Source organism: Suncus etruscus, chromosome 3 (assembly GCF_024139225.1).
Source record: "Suncus etruscus isolate mSunEtr1 chromosome 3, mSunEtr1.pri.cur, whole genome shotgun sequence".
Taxonomy (NCBI): Eukaryota; Metazoa; Chordata; class Mammalia; order Eulipotyphla; family Soricidae; genus Suncus; species Suncus etruscus.
The window spans coordinates 135,953,808-135,966,209 of NC_064850.1; the positions used below are offsets into that span (position 1 = coordinate 135,953,808).

Here is a 12,402-nt window from a genome sequence, read left to right on the forward strand (position 1 = left end):
AAATAGGATGCATGAAGATTATTCATACTCAATGGGATGCATGAAGATTGTAAATAAATAGCATGAGGACAATTCAGATCAGTCTTTGCTGCCAAGTGAAGTCTGTACTTTTTTCAATTCAATGTATTGTGAATTTCAGATTAGGGCTAAAAGCTCCCTGGTTGTATGTCCTTATCATCTTGGGATGGGATGGCTATGGCAAGGGGTGAAGGGACATCAACCAATGGTGCAGGGATGGTGGGCCCAGATAATGGAGGCAGGGGTCAAAGGGTATTGTGGGCCTGGGGCTCAGCGGAGCTGAGGGCAATTCAGAGCAGCTGCTTATTGGGCAAAGGTCCATATGGCAAGCCAGGAATGCTACCAGAGGCTCATTGTCTTCAGGTAACCAGGGTTACCCTGGAAAGTATGAACATTTGGCACTGCTAGGAGCTGCCTGCTGTGCCTGTAAGCCTGTATCTCCAGCATTTCACAGCAGAAACTTCCTCATTCAATGTCTGATTCATTTGCAGAGTGCTCAAATCTGCAAGTTGACATTAATAGAAGTCAGGCAGAGGGGACATCTCTGATCACCAAGATGCAACATGCTTCAAATGGTTCTGCAGCCTCTGGAAAGTCTTGTCCTGCCAACACCCAGCCCCTTCTTCCCTGCAAGCCTGACTTGGTGGGCATTACTGAGTTTTCTGAGTATCAAGAGCCACCAAGGTGCCAGGCCCATCTCTGCAATTCAGTTTTCCAGGAAGATATGAATGAAAGACAGTCTTTTTTTTTAATTGAAATAAAAAAGATATTTGAATCATTAGTTATAAAATTACTGATGGAATTTCTCTGAACCTGACTTAAAAAGGAGAATGTTACAATTATTTAGATAAATCTTTAAGTATTATTTGCTGCTAAGAATGAACCCCTGTCTTCATTTTCAGATTATAGATTTAAGGCAGGAATAAAAGGCAGACTTTTTATTTGGATTTAGGTTAGATTTATTCCCACTTGTCTTCAGATATCTTTTTACATATTGTTGTGATAAGGCCCTCCCTCTCTTTCTCCTCAAATATAGTTGAGAACTTAGCCCAAACAGCTTGACCTAGGTAACTGGCCTTGGCCACCAGGGCTCCAATAGCCCCAAAGTGGGTAATGGGCACAGAGTGCTCTGTGGGTATTTGCACCTGAGAGGGTAGAGAGGGGGATTTGTCAGTTAAATTCCAGAAATGGTGCCTTTTGCAGACAGTGCAATTTGTTCTGCAGCTCCTTTTCTTTTGTTTGTTTTTTGGGTCACACCAGGCTGCACACAGGGGTTATTCCTGGCTCTTTGCTCAGAAATCGCTCCAGGCAGGCTTGGGGGACCATATGGGATGCCAGGATTCTAACTACCATTCTTCTGCATGTAAAGCAAACGCCCTACCTCCATGCTATCTCTCTCTGGCCCTGCAGCTCCTTTTTTATTGGGTTTTGCTTTGGAGTCACACTATATAGGGAAGCTTATGTAATGCCAGAGATTGAACTGGTCAGTCACATGCAGGCAAACACCTTCCCTCCTGTAGTATCTCTCTGCCTCTTGGCTCATTCATCTTATTTAGTTATTTGGCATTAAAAATAATCCATATATTATTTCTTAGCAGAAATTCTTCAGCGCTGGCAAGACTCTTGCCAATAGTTGCTAATAAAAGTCACTCACTTTCATTCCTCTCACACTCATAACAAGCCCATTCTTTGGGAGCATGTTATACTCTTGCCAACAATTTCAACAAGGAAGAGATGTCAGCAGCCAGTGGGTCCCATTTGCAGATCACTTCAGTCTGCAGGACCCAGAGCCAAAGATCATCCTCTATAAAGAGTGATGTGCTCCTGGCTTGCCCTTGTTGCTGTTCAAATTATCTTTTCCTCCCCTCTAGAACACAGACTTCTTTGGGGCACTGCTGGCTTGCTTCTGGTTATATGCTCAGTACAGAGTAAGGTGACATAACTCTCAGCATCACACCACAGCTCTCTTTGCTAGGACAATGCCTAGTAGGGTCTTAGAAGCCCCCTAGTTTAGAATTGTCAGAAGTCATTCTTCTTCATAGTCCTAGTTGGGCATGAACATCAGAACCTTTTAGGAAATTCTGTTAGTACTGATATACGGAGTGGCAAGGTTGTGAGGTTATTTGTATGCAGATGCTTCTAACTGTCTTGGGACAATACCTTTCTAACAGGGATGCTGAACCAGATGCATCATTTCTTCAAATACCAAAAAGCATGACTGTTACCCTAGAGTGGTAAAAAGTTCTTTGTCCTTAGTTTAAGTAGACGATATGATCTAAATGGAATAGGAGCAAGATGCCAAGTCATATAGAGCATATATATATATATATATGTTTATATAAAACTGCTCTCCTTTATCATATATTTTCTATCTATCATCTATCTGCTGTCTATAATTACTATTGTCTATTATCTATCTGATATATTTATCCAAGTTATCTATCATCATTATAATCAAACTGTTATTTACCATTAATCTGTTATCTGTATCTATCATTATGTTATATATCTTTAATTTTTAATTTATTCATCTGTAATATATCAATTATTTATCTTATATTTTTATCTATGAGCATAACCACCCTCCACCTAGTCTTTACCCTCTTTATAACTATAATGTTACCCTCAAAAATTATTTTCTTAGTCAGAGACATAGCACAGCATGTAGGGTGTTTGCTTTGCACATGACTGACCTAAGTTCTATCCCTGCTATCTCATTTTGTCTCCTGAACACTATAAGTATTAATTCCTGAGTGCAGAGTCAGGAGCAATGCCTGTGCATTACCATATGGCCCTAAACCAATATACTTATTTTATATATAATATGTAAGTATATTATATATATTTATCATATATTTTCTCAGATACTTACACAACTGTAAGTTTTTTATAGCCAGTAATTCTTGCTAACATTCTTGTGACAAATGTTGAATGAGTTTCTCATTCAATATTGCAATATTTTCCTAGAACTCTGCTTGAGTCTCTCACAGTCTGTGAAACAGACACAAAAAAAATCTACTTTGGGTGGCACCTAGAAAGAATTGTTGTGCTAAGGTTGTCCTATGAGCTGCCAGTGCCCTGGTGAAAGCAAGGCAAAATGAGACCAGAAATATAGGCCTGTGCTCTGTAAACCTCCCATGAGATTGAGCCTGGAGGACGAAGTAAGAAATTCTGGATTTAACTCCTATCTCTCTTGCTAATTAAACAACTTGGAGTTGTTTCTCCTAAAGGACCTATATGTGATGTCAAGGTGAAAGAATAAGAGAGGGATCAGAAAGTGGTCTCAACATTAACTCAAAAGGAGGTTACCAATAGAAGTGCCTTGGCAACAGTAAAGCCCCATAAAGAAACATGAATTATTTATTTCTCTAATATGCACAGAAGATAGGATCTCTAGAAGAAACCCACCCTCAATTAATTCAGTTAATTTCCATAAATGTGGACAAAGTGAAGAAAATATTTAACTCCAGACTTATATACTTTCTCCAGAAGAGCTGAAATAGTTCCTGTGATTCTGTGAAGAAAATTCTCCAAGGCTTCAGAAGTGATCAGGTCCTGGTGCTGGGGTGAAGAGAAAAGTAAATTACGGAGCCTTGTTTCTCATAAGAATGGCAGCCTCTGGATGGCCCCTCTCTGCATGTCCTCAGCAGCAGCCACAACACCAGGATGTTTCTAGGTCTATAGAAATCTCTGATTGGACTCCCAATGATGATTCCCATGCAGTAACTGGTATGTTTTCATGGCTGAGTACATTCTTTCTCAGCAGTAACTGCTCACAAAACTGCTCACTTCTCCTTAGTAATCAGAACTAAGGCAGGGATAACACTGCCTGGATTTCCCCCTCTCCAGTGCCTTGAGAAATATGCAATCTAAGTTTTTGTTAATACTGTCGAGTATTGAACTGTATCCCTCACTTTTACATTGTAGAATGAAGCTCTCAGTCCTCAGTGTTTAAGTATGTGTCTGTCTCTGGAGAGAGGGTCTTTAGAGAAGAAATAAAATTAAAATGAGGTTTTATGGTGGGCCCTAATCAACAGGATGAGGCTCCTTATAAATAGGGGCAGTTAGGACTACAACATGTACAAAAGATAGACCATGTAAAAACAGACAACCATCTTCAAGCACAGGATGGAGACATCTGAAGAAATCCATCCTGCCAAATAATTGGTCTTCAATTTGCATCCTCAGGAATTGAGAGCAATGTATTTCTCTTGGCTGAGTCCCAGACTGTAGTGCTTTATCTTGTCAGTTTTAGTAGATGAATGCACTGCCCATTAATCTACTAGAGAACAAGATTATGCAAATAGACACTCAGATAAGAGGAAGAGGAAGAGATAGAAGAAGAGGAAGGAGGAGAATTGGAAGAAAGACTGGAGTGGAAAAACAGGAGCAAGTTACAAGTTCAATGTGAGTATTGATGCAAAGTGTGTCAAAGCTCTCTGTTCCTCCTATTTGACAGACGTCACCTATTATTGTGCAGTGCCAGCCACATCTAGGAGACATGATATCAATGGTTGGAGTAAATGAATTTGGCCACATTGGCTGCCTGGTTACCAGGGCTTCCTTTAATTCTGGCAAAGTGAATATTGTGGTCATCAATTACCCCTTTATTGACCTCAAATACATGGTCTATGTTCCAGTATAATTCCACCAACAGCAAGTTCAGTGGCATACTCAAGGCAGAAAATGGTAAGTTGTTTATCAATGGAAAAGCTGCAAGGAAAGGAGCAAGATCCCACTAACTTCAAATGGGGGTAAAGCTGGTGTGTAATATTTTGTGAAGTTTACTAGGGTCTTCACCATCCTGAAGAAGGCTCAGGCTCACTTGAAAGGATTTGCCAAGAAGGTGATTATCGCACCTTCTGCCAATGACTCCATGTTTGTGCTGGGTGTGAAGCATGAGAAGTACCACAAATCCCTCAAGATTGTCAGGAATGTCCTTGCATTAAGAAGTGCTTGGCAGCCTTGGCCAAAGTCATCAACAACTTTGGCATTGTGAAAGGTCTCATGACCACAGTACATGCCATCATTGCCACCCAGAAGATTGTGGATGGAATGACCCTTCTAAGAATATGTAGCATGATGGCCAAGGGCATGCCAGAACATCATCCATCCCCACTGCCTAGGACTGTCACTGCCAAAGGTCATTCCTGAGCTGAATGGAAAACTCTCTGTCATGCATCTGCATCCTCAATGTCTCTGTGATGGATTTGATCTGTCACTTAGAGAAAGTTGCCAAATATGATGATGTCATGAAAGTGGTGAAACAGGCCTTGCAGAGATTCATCAAAGGCACTTATGGCTACTCTGAGGTTTAGTTAATCTCTTGAGACTTTAACAGTGGCACTCACTCCTCCATTTTTGATGCTGGTGCTGGCATCACCTATAATTATCACTTTGCCAAAGCTCGGTTTTTGGTATGACAAAGATTTTGGCTAAAGCAACAGAATGATAGACCTCATGGTCCATATGGTCTCCAAGGAGAAAAATGGCATTCCAGAGCCACCAGTCCCAGTGAATGCAAAAAAAGGAAGAGAGTAGTCTCAGCTGCTGAGGAGTCTTTCCCCAATTTACCCAACAACTTTGGCATTGTGGAATGACCACTGTACATGCCATCACTGCCCCCAGACAACTGTATATGGCCCTTCTGAAAATCTGTGCCATGATGGCCAAGGGGCATTCCAGAAACTCCTGACCTCCATCTTTTATCCCAGATCCTCAGAAGAATGGGAGGAAATGAGGGATCCCCACCTTGTGTTACACCATCAATTAAGTTCACTGTGCCCCAGGGTTAAAAAGAAAAAAGTATTTTAAGACCATTAACACTAAGCTAGCAATTTGGAGACATAAGCTCACTCTTTTCTGTTGGGAAGGTATCTGTAGTTCACAGAACCATATTCCTGCTCACACTATATGTCTTCCACATTCTAACCACTGGAATCTGTAAATATGACTTTTTTACAGTCAGCAACTTTGCAGATGTGAGTAAAGATCTTGGAGTAATATGATCATAGATTTAAGTCTAAAAAGCAATGGCTCACATTGTTAGAAAAGAAAGTAAAGGGAGACTGAATACCAATGCAGATGATGTAGAAGGTACCAGGTAGACAGAAACAGAAAATGGAATAATGGCCTAAAGGCTAAGGTTCTCAGGGAAAGTGGAAGATCACTAGAAGTCAAAGACTCATAGAATAGAAATGGACATTGAGTGCAATTATTTCTGTAGTGTAAGCCATCTAGTTTGGCAGCTTCAGATAACCAATGCAATTCCCTTCATGCAGTTTTCTCATATTCTTTTGGGGGCAGTTCCAAAACCTGCTTCTCACTCAGTTACTATGGTATTGCTCTCTTTAGCTCTTGGATCCTGAATTCTTCTTTCTAGTTTTCTACAAAAATGAGAACAATAACTTACCTTGTAGTTTGTTATGAGGATGTGACAGCATGCAGTCAGTTCTGGAGAAGGGTGGCTATAACTATAACTGCCTTATTATAAAGGTTGCTAGCTTCAAGCTATTTCTACTGTATGCAGAAGCAAGATAAAAAACCATTTCCTCATTGGGTTATTCAGGATCATAATAAAGAGCAAGGAGGCAAGTAGGCAAGTTTTGGCTTCAGAATATTCAGTTTCTTGACTCACAGGATGGGCATACTCTATCTCATAGAGCTACTACATAATGCATAATACATACTACATCCACATACATAATACATTTAGAAGACAATGAAACTTGTCCCATGGTGACAGATACAAGATTGTTTCTCCTTTAGGGATGTTTGGGAGACAACATGAAAAGGACTTTCTTAAGATCATACTAAGACACCACTAATGGATATGTGTCCAGGTGCAAATATAAGCTCAGCAGCACAAGGAAAATACCACGACAGGTCACCCATCCCCCTTCAAGTTAATGAGCACATTGGGAGCTGTGTTGAAGGGAAGCGAAGTCTCTGGAAGGCAGTGTGTCAGGGTCTGTACCTGCTCTCATCCTCTGTTGATTGTTGATTAGGCCCCTTGAAGAGTGGGTTTGGGCACTGTGTCCTGCAGGGACTTCAGGACTTCCTAGAGCCTCAAAAGTACAGAGAGCTCCTTTTCTTCCCTACATGTTTGCTCACAAATCACCAAAAGAATTTTGAGGATGCCAACTTAATTCTTCAAGGCGACTCTGGGACAGTCATCCCCAGGTATTTTCATAGTCTTCATTTACTTGGAAGGTTTAGGTAGAGGCTTGTAAGTCAAAGCTTGAGCTGTGGGCATTCTGCAGGGATATGGGTAATGCAAGTGTGTGAGGGTTGCTGCAGATTCTGAGTTGAATCTGGCTTTGATATGAGAGAATCTTGGGAACATCACTGCCTCTCTGAGCTCCTCACTGGTGTAATAGAACAAAGTCTTAACAGACATCAACAGTCAAAAACAGGTGGTCTAGTTTGGCTCAAAGTTGCACTTACTTAAGGATTTATCAATTTTTCATAACATTTTATAAAATGAAAAAATTGTAGTAAGACATATCTCCCCTAAAATGTGCTATTTTAATAGGTTTTAAGAGTACAAATAAGCATCATTAAATATATTCACATAGTTGTGCAACCACTACCATTTATTTCTAGAACTTTCACATTGTCCCCTTTTAAATAAAAATTTTCTTTGTCAGGGCCTCCAGACTAACATTCCCTATGTGGGGAATTCCTGTGAAATGCTTGGCTTATGTGAAAAGTATCATGGTGATCAGACTGTCCTTTCCCAAATTCAACTTCTCAATCTTTTTATCTCTGTAGGGAGTACTCAGTCAGGATGGTTCTTTTGGTGGCCTAATTATACTGTGCATATATTAGAGAAGCTCCTTGACTCTACAAGCACCAAATGGGTCATTCAGGGGTAAAAATCCCTTATGTCTGAACTCATCTCATATGGTTTAACAAAAGAATACTAGTCAAAAAAGGAGAGAAATAGATGACAGAGTGAATTCTAGAGCAAATATGAGCAAATGTCAACATGAGACATTTGGGAAATCTGGGTAAAGTGTGTACAGAAATTCTTTGAGCTACTTTTTGCAACTTTTCTGCAAGACTTAATTATCTCAAATTAATATATATATATATTTACGTTAATACTTCCCATAGAATAACCTAGTATAATTTTTTTAAAGAAAAGAATATGTACTAGTATATATGTAGCTTCTTATTGATATAAGAAATTTGAGAGTAAAATGAAACATGTAAACAGTGTCAGAATGATGATTCTGGGAACAAGTTTTTCTTATTTAATGTTTTTCTGTCATTTTTTTTATTAAGACCATTATAAGTTACAAGTCTTTCACAGTTGTATTTTAGACATTCAGTGACAGTGAATTAGGGCCATTCCCACCACCAAAGTTGACCTCCCTCTACCATAGTTCTCCTCATGCATCCCATACCTCCACCCCTAACCCCCTGGACTATTAGTGTAACAGGTCCATTTTGTGTTTAGTGCCAGGGCATGCCTAAGCTTTTAGGAGGGCTCAGCCTACCAGATGTATCCTCAGATTTTCCTGGTGAACTAATTTAACCCCCATGGAGTTCCTCAAAAGGCCCGCTGTGGACGCCTTTTTCCCCTGCGTGGATGGTTGAGGAATTTCCAAAGAGACGCCTGGCATTACATTTTCAGTCAGTATCTGACTATCTCTCCTTTGTTTATATCAGGCAAAATATTGACCTCTATCAATCTGATATTTGATAATTTGATAATTCAAATTATTTGAAATTCCAGCACCAAAGTTTATTTGAGAACCCCTTTTTCTGGATATAATCAGCCCTAAAAGCAAGGACAATTTTTCTCTCCTTTTCAAATATGTCCTTTGCAGCGGCAGTTTCTGGTAATCAAGGGCGTAACCAGAATACAGATTTTGACTTTTGACCCTCCTTAAAATTAGGGAAGCTCATTCTTGGGGATTTTGGTACCGCCCTTTACTTAACCTCTGTAAATATAGAGTCCAGCCTAGAAAGATCAAATTTCTAGATTTTTCCTACTTCCTCCTAATCCTGATTTTGCATTTAAAGTGGCTTGCAGGGAGTTACCTTGACCTTCTCTCTTGTAACTTAGAATTTTTAGTCACACCCATAGTTTAGGTATTGTTATTGTTATACTAGGCTTTGTGATTACAATTATTCTTCGCCTGTGGCTAATTTTTCCCCTATAAATTTCCCTGCTTAAAAAAATTAAACTTGGGCCCGGAGAGATAGCACAGCGGAGTTTGCCTTGGAAGCAGCCGATCCAGGACCAAAGGTGGTTGGTTCGAATCCCGGTGTCCCATATGGTCCCCCGTGCCTGCCAGGAGCTATTTCTGAGCAGACAGCCAGGAGTAACCCTGAGCACCGCCGGGTGTGGCCCAAAAACAAAAAACAAACAAACAAACAAAAAAATTAAACTTGTCGCACTCCTGCCAGAAACGTGTTGACCCCACATACTGCGTGTGGTATCATTATTTCATATTTCATATTTGTCCTCTCGTGTTACCCGTTTTCCTCCCGTGAAAGGATTATGACCCACGAGAATTGCTGAGACGCAAGACATCTACAACAGTTTAGCTTGTTATAGTTTGGTTATCTTGAGTCTATTGTTGACTTTGGCCTGGATATTTAGATCTGACCTTCCCCCACTCAATGCTCCTGAGACCACTTAGCCCCTCCTCCTCTTTTTTTCCTTTTCTCAATTTGTAGGAAGACATAGAAATATGAGACAGAACAAAATGATACAAGTTCTCTGGTTCTAAGGAAAACATGGGTGGGTTCCTCTATTTAACAGGGATCTCAAACTCAATTTACCTGGGGGCCGCAGGAGGCAAAGTCGGGGTGATCCTTGAGTGCAAAGTCATAGTAAGCCTTGAACATTGGGGGGTGTGACCCAAACAACTAAAACAAAAAACAAAAAAACAAAAAAATAAAAAGATTCCTCTAGGGCAGGGCCACAAAATGTTATACGGAGGGCAGCATTGTGGCACTTGAGTTTGAGACCCTGATTCTAGAATATAAATAAAATCAAAAGAAGAAAAGAAAAAAGTGGGGGAGGGGTAGGTATGGCTTTTTTTTTTTCTATAGGCACAACAAATGTTGAGGAAATTAGAAAGAAAATTCCATTGGTCTAACGGATACAGGGTGTCTCCACCCATGAAGCATACTGTCAAAGACCACTACAGACTACAGGCATGTCGGTTGTCCAACTTAATGTTTCTCTTTATAGTCCCAGAAAAAGTTCTGCTCAGTCGCTGTTGTCAAAATCAGTCATTTGGTTTTTTGATTATGTACATGGATATAGCTCTTGTATATATCCATGGAATGATCTATGTAGAAAAAATATAGTACATTTGTTATTTTTTATTTCTTTGGATTAAAAAAGAATCCCCCTCCCTCAAATGAGTCTAGTCAGGATACAGAAGATAAAGTTGGAATGTGAAAAGGTGAGAGGAGGAGCCGGAGAGATAGCATGGAAGTAAGGCATTTGTCTTGTATGCAGAAGGATGGTGGTTCAAATCCCAGCATACCATATGGTACCCTGAGTCTGCCAGGAGCAACAATTTCTGAGTGTACAGCCAGGAGTAACCCCTGAGAGCTGCCGGGTGTGAACCCCCCAAAAAAAAAAAAAAAAAAAGAAAGAAAGAAATGATGAGAGGAAATGCAGAAGTAGGATATTCTAATAGGAAATCCTATGGTGAATAAGTTGTACAGAAATGGTCTGCCTGCCCCTAGGCTATGATGAAGGTTAATACAGGGAATACTAAGGATTCTGACACTAAATGAGTCCCTGCTTGCATAAGCCCAGTTATATGGGAAGCAGTTTCAGGTTTACTACTTCCTTTTTCCAGTTTAAACTACCAGAAGGAAATAATGTATAGGAAGGTTCCTACAGAACCCTCCATTAAGGGACTTAAAAACAAAGGTTGGAGGACTGGGTAGGGCACTTACCTTGCATGCAGCCAACCAAGGTTTGATTCCTGGCATTCCATATGGTTCCCTGAGCACTGCCAGGAGTAATTTCTATGTAGCCCATAAGCATAAGCAGTGTGATTCAAAAACAAAAAACAAAACCCAAAAGAAAACAAACCAAGTAAACAAAATAAAATGAAATAAAAAAAAAAAACAACCAACAAAAATACTGATCTCTTTGATATGAACTAGATCTCAAAGTGTCTGTCTGGCCTCTGGTCTAAGTGCATGTGTATGAAGATCCCATTGTAGAGTAGAGAACTGGTGTTTATCAGTTTCAAAGAACTGGGAAATAGACAAAAATTTGATCCTTAAATCTGAACTTTATCCAAAGATATTGAGGTTGGCTGGAATGTAGAGCCAATGATTGGTGAAGTCACAGACAATTGTCACCCAGAGGAAGTATTTCTGGGAGAGCAACTAACTACAAATATTAGTTTTGTTTTGGAATTTGAGCCACACTCAACAGTGATTAGGGACTACTCCTGGAAATTAGTTCATAGGTGTGAGATTTTGGTCCCCTTTGCTCCACAGGATCGAGGTGTCCCCTCCATACCCCAGGAGCTTAGTTTAATGTGGCAAAGTTGAAAGATGATGTACAAAGCACCTCAAGTAATCATAGATAGGGTATTTATAGACAGAGCTGTAACTCTACCCAATTTGAAGGTAGCCAACTGAAATTGGGAAGCTAAAATAAGTGGTATTTTTTTTAAATAAAGGAACCTTGGTTTTTAGTGCTTTCATTGTGCACACCAAGTTTTATTACATGATGCTGACTATATATATATATATATATATATATATATATATATTCCAAATTGGCATGGTTTATTTTTCTTTCTAAATTGCTATATGCCATTAAGAGTATTTCCATGGCATACATGTGATTGATATTAAATAATTGCTCCTTACTGTATTGTCATAAAATAAATAGCATGGATTGATTTTCAGTATTACAACTATGTACATTTTCTAGAACATCATATTTCATATTTGTGTAACCCCAAAAGAGAAGAGAGGATGATAAACTAATTGGGGAATTCTGTGTAGAAAATGGAAAATTATGTACAATTAGAGATGAGAAAGATCAATTACATTTACTCATTAAGTTATTTTATTTAATGTGAGGGATTGCTTCAGAATATTTGGGGAAATTTTGTCTGATTTTATTCTAAATGACTCAGCTAATAAGCTTTCTATAATATACTTTAAGAAGTATCCACAAACTTACAGGGTTTTCTGATTAGGGAAAAAAATCATTATTCTCATTAATTTCCTTGTGCTTCTGTGCTGTTTTATTCTTTCCTGATAGATACATTTTCCTGGAAGAACATAATATTTAAAAAAACTTGTGTCTCCAAAAAGAAAAGACCAGGCCCAGATGGATTTACTAATGACTTCTTTCAAACCTTTCAATAGGAGCTACTA

The 12,402-nt window shown here is 39.4% G+C and overlaps 1 pseudogene; it reads left to right on the forward strand.

Annotated features, from left to right (window-relative positions):
• The first annotated feature begins 234 nt into the window (after window positions 1-234).
• Window positions 235-9,579, forward strand: LOC126004471 (glyceraldehyde-3-phosphate dehydrogenase-like; annotated as a pseudogene).
• The last annotated feature ends 2,823 nt before the right edge of the window (window positions 9,580-12,402 follow it).